Source organism: Panthera onca, chromosome F1, assembly GCF_046562875.1.
Source record: "Panthera onca isolate mPanOnc1 chromosome F1, mPanOnc1 haplotype 2, whole genome shotgun sequence".
NCBI classification, from domain to species: Eukaryota; Metazoa; Chordata; class Mammalia; order Carnivora; family Felidae; genus Panthera; species Panthera onca.
In genome coordinates this window covers 41,967,994-41,984,621 of record NC_138355.1, presented here as the reverse complement: position 1 = coordinate 41,984,621, position 16,628 = coordinate 41,967,994, and positions in this window count along the sequence as shown.

Here is a 16,628-nt window from a genome sequence, read left to right as displayed (position 1 = left end):
GCTGAATCGGAAGAGCACGTGACTCTCAATCTCACAGTTGTGGGTTCAAGCCCCACGTTGGGTGTAGAGATTACTAAATAAATAAATAAACTTAAAAAATAAATGACATGGTTTCAATTTAATTGTAATTATTTAATTTATTTAACATAATTACTCAGATGCAGTGTTTCTATTACTGATATTTAATGATAGTATTTAATGTAAAGCAATGATCAAATTTAATGAGATTATTTAGCTGCCTAGAGAAAAGCATAGCCAAGTGGCAAATTCTGCCAAACTGGCACCTCAGTTAGTTATATTCATTCATTCATTCGTTCGTTCATTCAATACTATTTATTGAGTTTCTACTTTGTGCCTGGCACTGTGGGTATAGCCAACAACCAGCTGTAGGGCTTAATTGTGGCAGAGAGAGATATTCAACAACTAATTACAAAATAAGTATTTAACTACAAATGTGCAGAGTGTGTCACAGAAGAAGTACAGGCGGCTAAGAGGGTACAAGTTAGATGTCCCAGATGGAAAGCTGGCTGGTGGGCTTTTCTAGAGATGAGGTCACAACAGACACCATGAACTCATCATGGTGTCCAACCTCTCCTACACTTGTATAACACCTTCCTGAAGAAGGAGGAAATGGCCTATGGTGAAGATGGGTCCTCTAGGCCCATTGTCACCCCTGTTTGATAGTTGATCTAATTGCAACTGGCAGGAGGGCAGAAGAGGGAGCAAGAGAAGAATTCATTATGAGAAACGCAAAAGGAGAAAGTCACAACTGGGATTTTCCCATAGACTCAGGAATACTCAGAAAATGGTTTGGAGCCGGTGTTGGACTTACCTTAAATGTTATCAAATAAGGTCTCTGGTAACAGAGGACAGGTGGCAAAGGCAAGGAGATTTAAAAGAGGCTGAGGGAGTAAGAAAATGAACAAGAGATTTAAGGAAAATTTGAAAAAGAACTGAAAGGAGACAGGGGGAATGTCCGACAACATTGCAACCTAATATGAAACAACTTATGGTTATTTAAATTAACAGCCTATGTCCCTTTGTGGTGAATATTCAGCTGAGTGCCTTAAATGTGCTAGGTAATGTGGTAGGTGCTGGGAATACAAGGGGGGACACAACTAGACCTTATTCCTGTTTTCATGAAGTTTGCAGTCCAGTAAATCACAAAGTAAATTGTAGGGAGAGATGTATAATTAGAAGTGGATTCAGCTGGATTACATTGGCTAAGTGCTGTGAAAGACACAACTCTACAACAGCACGCCACAGGGGAACCCCACCTGGTCCAGGACAAAGGGCATTAGGCCAGTGATATCTCGTTTGAAAGGTGAAGAAGCAATATAAGGGTTCACTAGTAGAAATGGAATGTTCCAGGGACAGGGAATACCATGTGCAGAGGCCCTGTGTCTGAAAAGAGCGTAATGTGTTGGGGAGTCTAAGACATTCAGTATGATAACAGCCAAAAGCAAAAACAAGTGTAGACAATGAGACTGGAGAATAGAGGGGTCAGGCTGGACAGGGCTTAGTAGAGCATACTTAGGATTTGAGTATTTGCCCCAAGAGCAGTGGGATGTGTTAAAGAGCTTTAAATAACAAGTGCTATAATCTGAGTTTTATAAGATTGTTACTGTCGTGAGAAGCATGTACCGGAAAAGGACTTGAATGGATTCGGGAAGACTGGTTGGGATGCAGCTGTTGTAGCCTAATGGAGCGATCCTGGAGGTGTGAGCTAGAGGGGGGCTGGTGCTGCTGAACACGGAGAGAAGCAGACAGACCAGGCGTATGTTTAGGAGGCAAAGTTTTCAGGACTAGGAGAAAGTTGTGGTCCATGGAAGTCGCTGTTATTTCCTGGTAGGGTCATTTCCTGACAGAGGGAAGCCTGAAAAAGGACCAGATGTGCCTTGCAGACAAGCAAGTGGAGATGTTGAGCAGGCAGCTGGATATTTGTGTTTGGAGCTCAAGTAAGCGATCAGGGTTGGAGCTAAAAATGTGAGTGCATTGGGCTGTGGTCACAACTAAGATGGCCTTAAGAGGGATTTAGGGGAAGAAAAGTACAACTTTTGGGACTAGCCTTGAAAAGTTCTAGCCTTTAGGGTTTAGGGAGGGGGGAATAAGGCTGAGAAGGAGCCAGAAAATAGGGTCTGGATTGCAACTCCAGCTTTCTGAATTCTGGTATTCCAGTATATTGCACTTTTTTTTTCTCTCTTCATGGAAAACAACATACCATTGTGGAATATCTCATATTCCACAAATGCTGATCTGAGTCATTTGTGTCTTGAGACAAACCTAGATGGTTACGTACTGTTCCAAAGTCTTTAACTGAACAAAGATGCATTGATTAGCAAAGCACTTAGGTCACATCTCTCTCCTGCTCAAAATCTGTCCAAGGGTTAAAATATTGCTATTTTAATTCCCATTTCTTGAGTTACAATTAGCTGAGCACTGTTTCCTTTTCTCATATCAATAGGGAAATGGGAGCCACCTTAAAAATTTATGGGGGAGGGGCGCCTGAGTGGCTTGGTTGGTTAAGCTTCTGAGTTCAGCTCAGGTCATGATCTTGAGGTTTGTGAGTTCAAGCCCCACGTCGGGCTCTGTGCTGATAGCTCAGAGCCTGGAGACTGCTTCAGATTCTGTGTCTCCCTCTCTCTCTGCCCCTCCCTCTGTCTCTCTGTCTCTCAAAAATGAATAAATGTAAAAAGAAAAAAAATTTTTTTAATTTATGGGGAAAAGGTGGAGAGGAGGACAAGAGGAAAGTTTCCAGGACTGATTCTTAGTCTCAAAACCTCTCTTCCCTCTGCCCCCATCTCCTGGGGCGTAGCCATGGTTTACCTAAAATAATTCTTGAAATAGACCCTGTCATCTCACATGGGAAGAGATTCAAGCTGCAAGGACAGCCTGAACCCTGGCCTTTTAGGATGGGAGAACATCTGAAGTTGAAGCGTGGGAAGGAGGGTGATCACCTCTTGCCTCTTCTGAGTACGTGAAGTAAACACCCCAGGATCGCTGTTGCTGGTTTATATCCGTACTGCAGTCGCCAAGAGGGAAGAAAATGAGGACACCATGGTGTCACCAAAGTCAAGGAAGATATTTCAAGGAGAAGATCAAGTAACATATGGCCTCAGATATGTCTCATAAAGCTGAGGAGATCATTTTTCATGGGAGCTGTTTGGGGGTGAAGGCATGGACACTGTTTCAAAGTGAGTCGAGGAGTTAAGTGGGAAGTGAAGAAATATATCGGAAGTACAGATGTCTCTTTAGAAATTTGATTGTAAAGAGGAAGAGAGCAATAAGGCCGGAGAAGGATGTGAGGTTTAAGGAAGGTTTTTATTTTTTGTTTTTTGTTTTTACTGAGATGGGAGAATCCTGAGTGTGTTTAAATTTCTATGGCAAGGATCCAGTTGAGAGAGTGCGGTGAATACGCCTGTAGAGAGGAGGGATAGTTAAGAGGAATTGAAAGTAACATTCCTAAGAGAGAAGGAGAGACTGGGATCCAAACTCCTGGGGCACTGGCCTTACATAGCAGAAGGGAGATGCAAGAGAACTCAAGAAATGGGCAAAGATGCTCTTGAAATAAGGACTGCATCTTCTCATCTTGAAAATGAGGAAAATGAAGCAGTTTTAAAACTGGCTAAAAAATTCTCCCACTAGGGGCACCTGGGTGGCTCAGTAGGTTAAGCCTCGGACTCAATGTCAGCTCAGGTCAAGATCTTGTGGTTCGTGGGATCGAGCCCTGCCTTGGGCTTTGCACTGGCAGTGCAGAGCCTGCTTAGGATTCTCTCTCTCCCTCACTCTCTGCCCCTCCCCCACTTGCACACGTGCACTCTCTCTCTCTCTCAGATAAATAAACATTAAAAAAAAAATCTCCCATTGGATTGTGAGTTCATGGAAGTTAAAGAATCTATCCTAATTATTTTTGCTAAAAAACATAAACCCACTCAATAAATGGGTGTTGAACTGAATTGTTAAAAGCCTTACTATTTCTTAAATCTCTAGTAAATGAGTGCTAAAATCCAAATCCAAATCCTCTGGGCTATGGATTATGATGTAACATATAAAACATACAGATCTTTTTTAGCCTGGTGAGAGGATATATCTTAAAATGCATGGAGGTTGATAGAATGAAGCCTCACCATATTTACAAACAACATCATTATTGATAAATTTTTATTTTAATCCAGCAGAATTTAAGAATGTGTGTCTTACCTGAATGTGAAATTCAATTTTATTTGTCTATTTGCCTGATTTTAATGCTTGAGCTAGTGCTCCAAGAAAGCCCCAGACTGGTATGTTTGCATTCTTTAGAGTCCTAAAACTAACCGTATCTTATTTTATAGTATTCAAGGTATGTAGTGGTATTTAAGGTAGATCTATAAATGAGGAATAATTATGCATTAGAACACTTGTAATATCAAATAAAAGTCAAACTTGTTGGCAGCCACAAAGATAGCCACCAAGAGCATTATATTAGGAGAGAACACTAGATTGTGACTTCCGGTTTCAAAATAAATAATTATCATAAACAATTGAATCAGCAGTAAGTCTAGCAAATTTCTACTTTCTTTATTAAACTAGATTTTTGTAGATAGAGAACAAGTTTCCCTTCCTATTTTTAAATAAAGTTCATCTGTCCCTCCCTTAAGTCAGTCTGACACCTGTTAAGTCTTTAACATAAGGAAGATACTTGCATTAGAGATACAGTGTTGGCTTGGGTCACTATTGAACATCATTAGAATATTCATTCATATTTATTTATATTGATATTAACTTGTTATCCAATGTCAAGTTCCATAAGTTCCATGTCTCTTCTGCACTCATATAATTTTTGTATTCACATGTTTTTATGCATATGTATCAATGCTGAGCACAGAGCCTGGCTTATCAGTCAGTGATTATCAATTAAACAAATTAATGCTTCCCAATGATACATGTAGTTGTCACGTATGTGTCTCCTCCATTCAACAATAAATGTAGGGCAGGTGCCATATCCTGTTCACCCTTCCTCCTCTTACATTGCCCGGCATGCAGTAGATACTTCATAGATATTTGTGGAATAAGTGCATATTTTGATAATTGCATTTAGTGCTGAGTTTGCCTTTAATTTATAATGTCTCAAAAATAATCATTATTTGCTTTCTTTAATTTTGGTTCTTTTTTTTTCCCCTGTTCCTTCTCTCCCCGTATATTGGTCAATTTCTCTCTTTACCCTTTCAAGTGTATTTTGGTATTAATCCCTTTAAATTTTGCAGTCTGGCTGAACAGGGGGGATTAGGTCACACAGCCTCTTCAGTCGTAAAGACCCCACAGCGTCAGTGCTATGACTGATAAAGTATAGTCAGCACAATGATGACTCACTGTGACGCCGAAACACTTGGATGTCCTTCAGAATTTGTCAGTTGAGGTGACTTTAGTGTGTGTGTGTACAAGTGTATGCACAAGTGCATGTGACTGTGTAAATGTGTATGTATGTTCCATTCACAACCTCTATCCTTATTGTAATAGAGATAAAAGAACACTATTTTCCACTTCTCTTTTTGTGGTTTATTGACCCTTCCTTGTCGTGTATTCATAATAATGATTTTGGCGTTGGAATCATGACATTTGTGGCTATATCAGCTTCCCTTGGATGTTTAATCACCCACAAAAGCAGCTCATTATGTTTTATACTCCACTGCCACGAGCATTATTTCTTAAATATATTTTGATTCAGCTCAATGGGATTCATGTACTTTCGAAAAATAAAGTAACAATGATGATAAGTTTTTGAGTCCGATACTCACGGTAATTCTTGTTTGCACTTTCAGACCCTCTTTTTTTTAGGTGGGCTCAAGGAAGCAACATTAAGCTAATCTGAGTCTGTCTTGCATCTTGACAAATTGTATCCTAGTGAATAATAATAATTATTGTCCTTGATTGATGGTTTACTCTGTGACGGTATTTGACTTATATTATTCCTCACCATCACTACATCCATACAAGGTATTATTCTCCTTGTTCAGATGAAGAAATTGAGAGTTAGCAAGATTAGATTACTTGCTTATAGCTATTCAACTAGTGGCTCGATTATAAAAGAAGGAACCCTATACACAACTTCCAAAGAGAAACATACTTTGTAAATGGGGTGGAGGGTGGTGGAAATGGGGAGAAAATGGTTGGACAAAGAGGATACACAGGGAAAGTGATTCCCTGACTCCTGACTTCCTCACATGACTGCTATGATCCAGATTCCCACCAGGAATTTCTGGCACCATTGCTAAACGGAGGGAAGAAACTAGTATAAAGTCATGCCCTACTCCAGAAAAAATTTTCTACTGGCATAAAGAGTGGAGGGAAAACAGAGATGCGGGGATGGGATTAGGAGATTTCATCGAGGTGTATTTCGAGTAGGCCATTCATCACCTGCATCAGATCACCAGGCATGCTTGTTAAAATGCCAGTTCCAGGGGCTCCTGGGTGGCTCAGTTGGTTAAGCCTCTGACTCTTGATTTCAGCTCAGGTCGTGATCTCGTGGTTGGTGAGTTCGAGCCCCGCATCGGGCTCCATGCTGACAGTGTGGAGCCTGCTTGGGCTTCTGACTGTCTTGCACTCTCTCTGCTCCTTGCCCGCTTGATTTCTCTCTCTCTTTTTTTTCCTCTCTCTCTCTCAAAATAAATAAATAAATAAACTTTAAAAAGAAATGCAGTTTCCTGGACTTGCTCCAGGCCTGCTTCAATGAATCTTGGAACGGATGGGATGGGGGCTTGCCAGGTGACACTTAGGCACAATGGGGAAACTCCTAATTTAGGGTAAGAGCCAAGAGACTGAAAGGTGCTAGGACAGGAAATCATGATGGAAAGATGATATAATTTAATATTTCCAGCTTGCTCTCCAAAATTGACTTACAGTCCCTGCTTTGCCAGCACATATACCAAAAATAATTAACAAGCAAAAAAAAAAAAAATCAGAGAAATAAACTTACTGATAGTTTATTGGGATTATTTTTACAAGAAAATTAGGAAATTCAGGAAAATATAAAGAAGACAATAAAAATAACAAAAAATCCCACAACTAGAGAAAATCCCCATTACTATTCTTGCTATTTCCTGTCAGTCTTTTTCAGGATCCAAATCCCAATATATTTATGTAATTGGGGTTACACTCTTTATACTCTCTTCTCCTAACGTTTATCTATCATGAGCAAATCTTCAAGTTGCTAAAGATTCTTTGAAAAATTGACTGCATAATATTTTATCATTAAAATGAAACAATTCAATGATCTTTTCATCACTGGACATTTAAGTTGCTTTCATCACCCCCCCCATTATAGTCAGTATCTCCAATATCGTTTTTATTATTTAAAATTCAGCTTTAACTGAGTTAACTAATCTTTTTCATATGTTAGAAAGTTCAAGGAAGGTTCTGAAAGATATGTGTTTCAGGTATTTTTTTAGAATTTTTGCATTCTGAGATGCATGTCTATTTAGCCGGGGCCCAAGGGAATGGATGTCTCTGGGTACAAACAGGGGTAGCGTAATGAGTTTGGCTTAGAAGCGCATTATTAGAAAGAATGAATGAATGAAATAGTTATCTGAATAAAATCAAAACCAGGGGATTTTGCTGAAGCTGCTTTCAAAACATGAATGACCTATGCTGACATAAGGAAAGAATAAAGATTACAAGGTTTGGTTTCTATATGATTGTTTTGGGGGTTTTCCAGTGAAAAAGTGTTATTTACTAGTACTATAAAAGTATGCCAAAAATATGTCTTCAAATGCAGAAGAGATCATTGGGTTTCACTGTCCCAAGTCAAAAGAAAAAGAATTATTTTCTGTCCAATCTCTAAAACTTTGGCCACCTGCCTGGTATTTCTCTTCAATTTCACACTTTGGAATGGCCTCCGGGCAGACACCGTTCAGGATCAGTACCAAAGAACAAAGCTGCCAAAGTAACCTTTCCACACATTTTTCAAAGCAAACCAGCCATATTAAATCTATATGGAGAGGGATTGCTAAAATTAACTTTTGCTTATGGAAATTATTGTTTTTGTGTCATATTTCTTATAGTATGGCTATCCCTGATTATAAGCCAACAAAATTCGTGCAATTTATAATAAACATAAGCTATCTCACCTGAATCTTCAGGCTTATAAAATTTTAACTAGATTGTGCTCATTTCCCCACAAAACTAACTCTCGGCATATTTTTGAAAAAGATAAAGTGTTTCTTTGGATATTCTTGCACTGATGTTTTTGGGGTCCTTACACGTTCTTCCTTTTTTCTATCTGCAAACCATTCACGCTAAGTTACAAAGCACCAAAAATCACATAAAATGCTACCCCTCCCAGATGTTATCGCCTGTAGGCAATAGTTCTCAAAGTTTAGAGTGCAAAAAAGTCCTTGCTAAACTGCATTTCCTGTCCCCGCCTTCCTGGGTGAAGCCCAGGAATCTAAATTATTAATAAATACCTCAGGTTACTCTGATGCAGGTGATAGAGAACCCCATATATAAGGGGAGAAAGCTCAGATGGTTGGGATTATAAATGCTATCCAGTGGGCAGCTGAATTATCATATTGAATATTGGACTCTTTTCTGTGGTTCCTAAAATGGATGCAGGGAAATGTTCTTTTTTTTTAAACTGAAGTATATATGACATGCAACATTATATTAGTTTCAGATGTAAAACATAAAGGTGGTTGGACATTTGTATATGTTGTGAAATGATCACCACAATAAGTCTAGTTACTGCCTATCACCATACAGAGTTACAACATTCTTTCTTCTTGTGATGGGAACTTTTAATATTTACTTTCTTGGCATCTTTCGAATTTGCAATACATTATTGATTATAGTCACCTTGCTGTGTATTACATCCCTATGACTTATTTTATAACCGGAAGTTTATACCCTTCAATCCCCTTCACTCATTTTGCCCACCCACAACCTCCCTCCCCTGAGGCAACTGCCAGTTTGTTCTCCGAATTTATGAGTTTTGTTTTGTTTTTTAGGTTCTACATTTATGTGAAATCGCACGATATCTGTCTTTCTCTAACATTTCACTCAGCGTAACACCCTCAAGGTCCATCCATGTTGATAAAAATGGATAAGATTTTATTCTCTTTTCATGGCCGAATTGTATTCCAGTGTGTGTGTGTGTGTGTGTGTGTGCACGTGTGTGTGTGCACGTGTGTGTGCACATGGGCACATGTGCATGCATGCTCATGTATGTACACCATCATCCGTATCCATTTTCTTTAGCCATTCATCCCCTGATGGACAATTAGGTTGTTTTCATATCTTGGCCATTGTAAATAATGCTATAATAAACATAGGGGTAAACATATCTTTTCAAATTAGTGTTTTCATTTTCTTTGGGTAAATACTCAGAAGTGAAATAGTTGGATCATACGGTAGTCCTATTTTTAACTTTTTGAGGAAACTCCACACTGTTTTCCACAGTGGCTGCTCCAATTTACATTTATATCAACAGTGCCCAAGGGGTCCCTTTTCTCCACATCTTCACCATTCGTTATTTCTTGTTCTTTTGATAAAAGCTATTCTGTCAGGTGTGAGGCTACATCTCATTGTAGTTTTGATTTGCATTTCCCTGATAGTTAGTGATGTTGAGCACCTTTTCATGTGCCTATTGGCCATCTATATGTCTTCTTTGGAAAAACGTCCATTCAGATCCTCTGCCCATTTTTAAAATTGCATTTTTTTGGTTGTTGCTGTTATTGAGTTGTATGAGTTCTTTATATATTTTGGATATCAACTCTTCATCAGCTATATGATTTGCAAATATCTTCTCCCATTCAGTAGGTTGCTTTTTCATTTTGAAGCCATTTGTTTGCTGTGCAGAAGCCTTTTACTTTGATGTAGTCCCATTTTTAAATTTTTGCTTTTGTTGCCATTGCCTATGGAGTAAGATCCGAAAAACATTGCCAAGACCAATGTCAAGAAATTTACTGCCTATGTTTCCTTCTAGGACTTTTATGGTTTCTGGTCTAACATTCAAGCCTTTAATTTGAGTTTATTTTTGTGTATGGTGTCAGATAGTTTCATTCTTTTGCATGTGGCTGTTCAGTTTTCCCAACACCATTTACTGAAGAGACAGACCTTTCCTCATTGCAAATTCTTGCCTCGTTCATCATAAATTAATTGACTATATAGGAGTGGTTTATTTCTGGGCTCTCTATTCTGTTCCACTGATCTATGTGTCTATTTTCATACCGATACCATACTGTTTTGATCACTAAAGCTTTGTAATATAGTTTGAAATCAGGGAACGTGATGCCTCCAGCTTTGCTCTTCTTTCTCAAGATTGCTTTGACTAGTCAGGATTTTTTTTTGTGGTTCCATACAAATTTTAGGATTGTTTGTTCCAATTCTGTGAAAAATGTCATTGGAATTTTGATAGTGATGGCATTAGATTATTTTGAATAATACACACATTTTAATAATATGAATTCTTCCAATCCATGAGCACAAAATATCTTTCCATTTATGTATGTCTTCTTTAATTTATTTTTTTAAGGATTTAAAAAATATTTATTTAGTTTTTGACAGAGAGACAGAAAGAGAGAGAGTTTGGGGGGGGGGGCGAGGAGGCACAGAGAGAGCGGAAGAGAGAGAATTTTAAGCAGGCTCTGTACTGTCAGTGTGTACTGACGTGGGGCTCAATCTCACAAACCATGAGATCATGACCTGAGCCAAGATCAAGAGTCAGACATTTAACTGATTGAGCCACCCAGACACCCCTCTTCTTCAATTTCTTTCATCAGTATCTTATAGTTTTCAGTGTATGGGTCTTTTACTTCCTTAGTTAAATTTTGTCCTAGGTATTTCATTCTTTGTGATGCCATTGTAAGTGGAATTGCTTACTTAATTTCTCTCTGATGTTCACTGTTAGTGTATAAAAACAGAACAGATTCTTGTATATTGATTTTATACTCTGCAGCTGTACTGAATTTGTTCATTAATTCTAACAGTTTTTTGGTAGAGACTTCCATATATTTTTTAAAAAGGGTCTTTTAATGTATAAAATCATGTTGTACACAAATAGTGACAGTTTTACTTCTTTCTGTCCACTTTAGATGCCATTTGTTTATTTATTTATTTATCTTTCCTACCTAATTTCTCTGGCTAGGACTTCCAGTATTATGTTGCATACAACTGGTGAGAGTGGCATCCTTGTCTTGTTCCTGATCTTAAATGAAAAGCTGAAGCTTTTCATTGTTGAGTATGATGTTAGTTGTGGGCTTGTTATATATGACCTTTATTTTGAGGTATGTTCCATCTCTATCCACTTTGTTGAGAGAGGGAGAGGCTCTTAACCTACTTCCAGCTAGGTGAAATCTATTCTTCAACTGTTTGTTAACTATTCATTCACTTACTCATTCGTTCACTCACTCATTCAATCATTTAACACATTGTATTTTATGGGGCGCCTGGATGGCTCAGTTGGTTGAATATCTGACTCTTAATTTTTGGCTCAGGTCATGGTCCCAGGGTTGTGGGGTCAGGTTGCACCCCGTGTCAGGCTCCACGCTGACCATGGAGCCTGCTTAATGTTCTCTCTCTCCCCCGCTTGTGCTTGCTCTCTCTTTCTCTCTCTCTCTCTCTCTGTCTCTCAAATAAAAAAAATTATTTGAGAAACATTTTAAATGCATGATCTTTTAGGGAATTGATGGGGTGGGATGTGGAAAAGTAAAAGGTGAAAAAGACTTCATATTTGCCTATGAATTATACTATGGAATTTGCATATGTTAACAAGGAACCATGGTATGAGACAAAATTCAAGATATACCAAATAATATTAATTTTTTGTAAGTTTTTGTTGACTTATTTTTACCTTATTTGGTTTCAAAAAACGATGTGAGATGGCCCCAAGGATACATAGCACACAACTGAATGAAAACAGAACAGATGAAGAAGTCAGAAAAATATAAAGGTAGGAAAAGAAGATGAAATCAGAGCCAATACCATACACAAAATGTCCATCTTAAGCATATGTATTACTAGAGATGGGCAGCACATTTGGATCTGAACTCTCTTGGCTGCCGAAGAACTGGCTTATATGTGGCAAATTCACTATATCTGTAGATATAAATCCTCCTGGAACTAAAGCTTGAGAAAAATCCCTTTTGTTGGTCTTCTTCAGGGATACCTGTGTGATATAGTGGACACTGTTACCAACCAACCACATTGCTTCAAAAAATACAAAGTTGTGTTTCACAGAGGAGTTTATTATAATGCTAAGATGCTCCTTGTAAAAAGAACCTAGGACAGCTACATGCAAAAGAATGAGTTGGGTCCTTACCTCACACCATATACAAAAATTAACTCAAAATGAATCAAAGACCTAAAAGTAAAATCTAATGTTAGAATACTCTTAGAAAAAATGTAAAGGTAAATCTTTGTGACAATGGATTCTTTGATATGACAACAAAAGCACAAACAACAAGTACATGGGATTTCATCAACATCGAATGATTTGTGCTTCAAATCAGCAACAAAGAATGAAAAGTCAACCCATGGAATGAAAGAAAATATTTGCAAATATAAGGAACTTCTTTCTTGAATATACCAAGAACTTTTACAATTCAATAATAAAACAACAAAGAACCCAATTTAAATAATGATCAAAGGATCTTAATAGACATTTCTCCAAAGAAAATACACAAAAGGCCAATAAGCTCATGAAAAGATGCTCAACATCATTAGTCATCAAGGGAATGAAAATCAAAACAACTAGATGCTACTTTTCTCTGACTAGGATGACTGCAATCAAAAATTCAGATAGGGCACCTGGCTGCCTCAGTCGGTAGAGCATGCAACTCTTGATCTCGAACCCTACGTTGGGTACAGAGTTTACTTAAGAAAAAAAGTCAATTAATAGCAAATGTTAGAGACAATGTGGAGAAATCAGAACCTCATAGACTCATGGTGAGAATATTATAGTTACTGTGGAAACCAATCTGGCAGTTCCTCAAACATTTAAATTAAACATAATGAGGGGGGCCTGGGTAGCTCAGTTGGTTAAGTGTCTGAATTTGGCTCACACCATGATCTTGCAGTTTGTGGATTTGAGCCCCATCAGGCTCTGTGTTGATAGCTTGGAGCTTGGAGCCTGGAGACTGCTTTGGATTCTGTGTTTCCCTGTCTCTCTTCCCCTCTCCTGCTCGTGCCCTGTTTCTCTCTCTCTCTCTCTCTCTCTCTCTCTCTCAAAGATAAACATTTTAAAAAATGAAAAAAAATTTAAACATAATGATCCCATTTGGCCCAGGAATTCTACTCTTAGGCATATACCCAGAAGAAATGAAAACATAAACCCACCCCAAAACCTGCACATATTGATAGCTGCATTATTCATAATATTCAAAAGGTGGAAACAACCCAAATGTCTATCAACTGATGAATGGATAAATAAAATGTGGCATATCCGTACAATGGAATATTATTTGGCCATTAAAAGGATGAAGTTCTAACACATGCTACAACATGGTTGAACTTTGAAAATATTAAGTAATGAAGGAAGCCAGTTACAAAAGACTACATATAGATAATTCCATTTCTATGAAATGTCCAGAATAGGCAAATCCATAGAGATGGAAAGCACTGTAGTGGCTGCTTAAGACTGGGGGAGATAGGCTGTGGAGAGGTGATTAATGGGTACTTTTGTTATCATTGTCATTAGATGATAAAAATGTTCCAAAATTGATTGTGTTGATGGTTATACAACTCTGTGAGTATTCTAAAAACCACTAAATTCTACACTTTAAATGAGTGAAGCATTTATATCTCAGTAAAGATGTTACCAAAGGGGGAAAAATCCTAGGAGATTTCAAAAAGTTGCAATCAAGTATATGGCTGTCTGATGGTTTGGCTTGATCCCAGACAAAATTGAGAATATCTAGGAATAGACAGGTTATATATCTTTCTGGAAATTGTCCATTAATATCATTTCTCATCAGTGGGCTTTGATAAGAAGAGGGTAGCAGAGAGTTCAAGTTACATTTTCTGGCAGGATTCCAAGACATAATTATTTTTTGATGATTAAGGATAAATTCACATACTTTGGCAATCCAAAATACAGTTCTTTCTACACCTGAAACTAATATAACACTGTATGTTAATTATACTGGAATTAAAATAAAATTTTAAGAAATAGAATTCTTTCACAGGGCCTGAAACTTTTGATATATTCTCTCGAAAGTGCTTTGAGGTCTTTTGATTAAAGCACCGCTCAGTACTGAAGACAGAGATAAAACATCATAGTGATTTTAGTCAATAGTCAGAATAGTTGTTCTCAATGCAGAATGTACTTTTAACAATTAAACTAGCAGTGGTCCCAAGTACCAGAATAAATTAAAAACAACATAATTTTCTTTTTTAAAAAACATTTTTTTATTTTATATTTGAGAGAGAAAGAGAGAGACAGAACACGAGCAGGGGAGGGGCAGAGAGATGGAGACAGAATCTGAAGTCGGCTCCAGGCTCCACGCTGTCCACACAGAGCCTGACACAGGGCTTGAACTCACGAACGTGAGATCATGACCTGAGCTGAAGTCAAGAGTCAGACGCTCAAACAACGAAGCCACCCAGGTGCCCCGAAACAACATAATTTCCTAAAAATAGTGGCATCTTTTGTGGTTTTCTTAAAGTTCTTACATTAAGAACCACGGTAAGCGAAAAAAAATGTATATTTTTTTAGAAGACTCGTGGTCAACCAGAACAGTCTTACATAAGCTCTCGGTTAGCAGGTGCTCATCAGCTTCTCTAGTCAATTCATTGTGTGATGCCTGTGGAGTTTGCACAAGCTCATATTCCCTCTATCAAAAATAATTACACTGTAAAGGGGAATAAAAGCCAAAGATCATCTTGCTCTGGGTACCCCGAACTTGGATAACTCTTCTCCTTGAATCATTCTTTTGGTTAGAAAGAGCGCGAGAAGACATGACTGTCTCCCCCATTTGGAAAGCCCATGTTTGCAGCCATCACTGCTGTCTCCAAGGAAGAGGCCTTTGCCCAGCCCAGGGGCCTAGAGACATCCTCACAGGCTGCCTGCTTTGAACGTTTTCTAACACAAGGCTTCGTTGTGTCACAACAGCGCCAGAGGAGGCCACTCAGGTCCAACTCTGTCACCTTGAAGCTCCATCTGTCTGCCTCTACATGCTGCCGACAGTTCCCATCTTGGGTTTGGGCCCTCCCCCCGAATTATTTTTCAGGCTTCTAGAGGAAGCAAATAAGACTATACTGCATACTGCTTGCAGAAGGTGCAAAAGTTCATGGATAATAAGAATGAATGTAAGTTTTCTAAATGACTTGTTTTCAAAATGATTTTTCCTGAATGAGATGGAGAGTCACATTATCATCTTATCATAGCAGAGGCTCTGAACAGCACATCAAGAAGGGGGTGAGAGGTAGACCCCATCACTAACTATTTACTGGGACAGCCACTGAATCTCCCTGGGCCTGATTTTCTTCATCCATAAAATAAAAAGGTGGGGCTGTTTTATAGTTATTAGGAGATGGTATTTGAGGCATTTTCCAGCACTAACATTTATAACTATTTTAATGGATCCTACTCGTCAGATGCAGAGAGAAATCAATCAAAACTGTGCTGCTAACCTGTTATTTTGTTTCCCTCAAGGATTATGGCCTTTATACTGGAAAGAGTGACTAAGAAGGATTTGATGCCCCATTTGGATGTCAGAGTTTTGGAAGAAGGTTCAGCTTAGAACCCTGACTCTACCCCTCAGGATACAGCTCCTGTCAAGGAAAGGAACCCATCCTGACCGGCTAGGATCCTTTAAGACTTATGAACTCTCACCCAGAGGAAGATTCCAGGTGTCCATACCTGCTGCAGGGTTTTGCCGATGGAACAAGAGCAGCAGGTCACTGTCCCGGATCTCAGGCCTAGCTTTTGCCCCATGCAAGGTTTCTGTCATGTAGCAAATATTTATTGAGCGCCTACTATGTATTAGATCTTGAGACCTTAGCAGTGACCAGATTGACAAGGTCTTCCTTCATGGAGCTTGGGGGAGGTGGGCAAAAAATAAACAAATAAATATGGTAATTATTCATAAGGCAAGAACTAATAAAGAAGTAAGTACGATGTCTACATGAATGCAAAGATAGAGAATTATGGGTATGGGATGGGGAATGTCCCAGAAGGTTAGGTTAGGCAGTGCCCCTCAGTAGAGGAGACTTTGAACCTGAGACCTCAAGGCAAGAGGAAGCTGGCCTTGCAAGGACTAGGCAGAAGGAAAGCAGACACAAAATTCCTGAAATTCTCTCTCTCTCTGCCCCTCCTCTGCTTGCACTCTCTCTCACTCTCTCTCAAACTACATAAACAAAAACATTAAAAAAAAAAAAAAAAAAGGTAGAGGGGCAGACAGGAGGCTGAAGGGAGAGCCTGGACCGACTTGTCAGGGCCCAGAAGGCCCTGACAACCGTCCGGGTTGTAAGAGGAGAGAAGCAGGATCTGATCATGGGTTTTAAGATCAGTCTGGCTCTTGGGTGGAAAATAAATGAGAGGGGGTAGGGGGTAGGGGTACAAGGAGAGGAGGGTCACTGAGGATTGATCCTAAGGAGTAAGAAGTTCCATTCAATTTTGCCTCAAATAGCTAGCCAGTTGTACCATAGTATTAATTAAC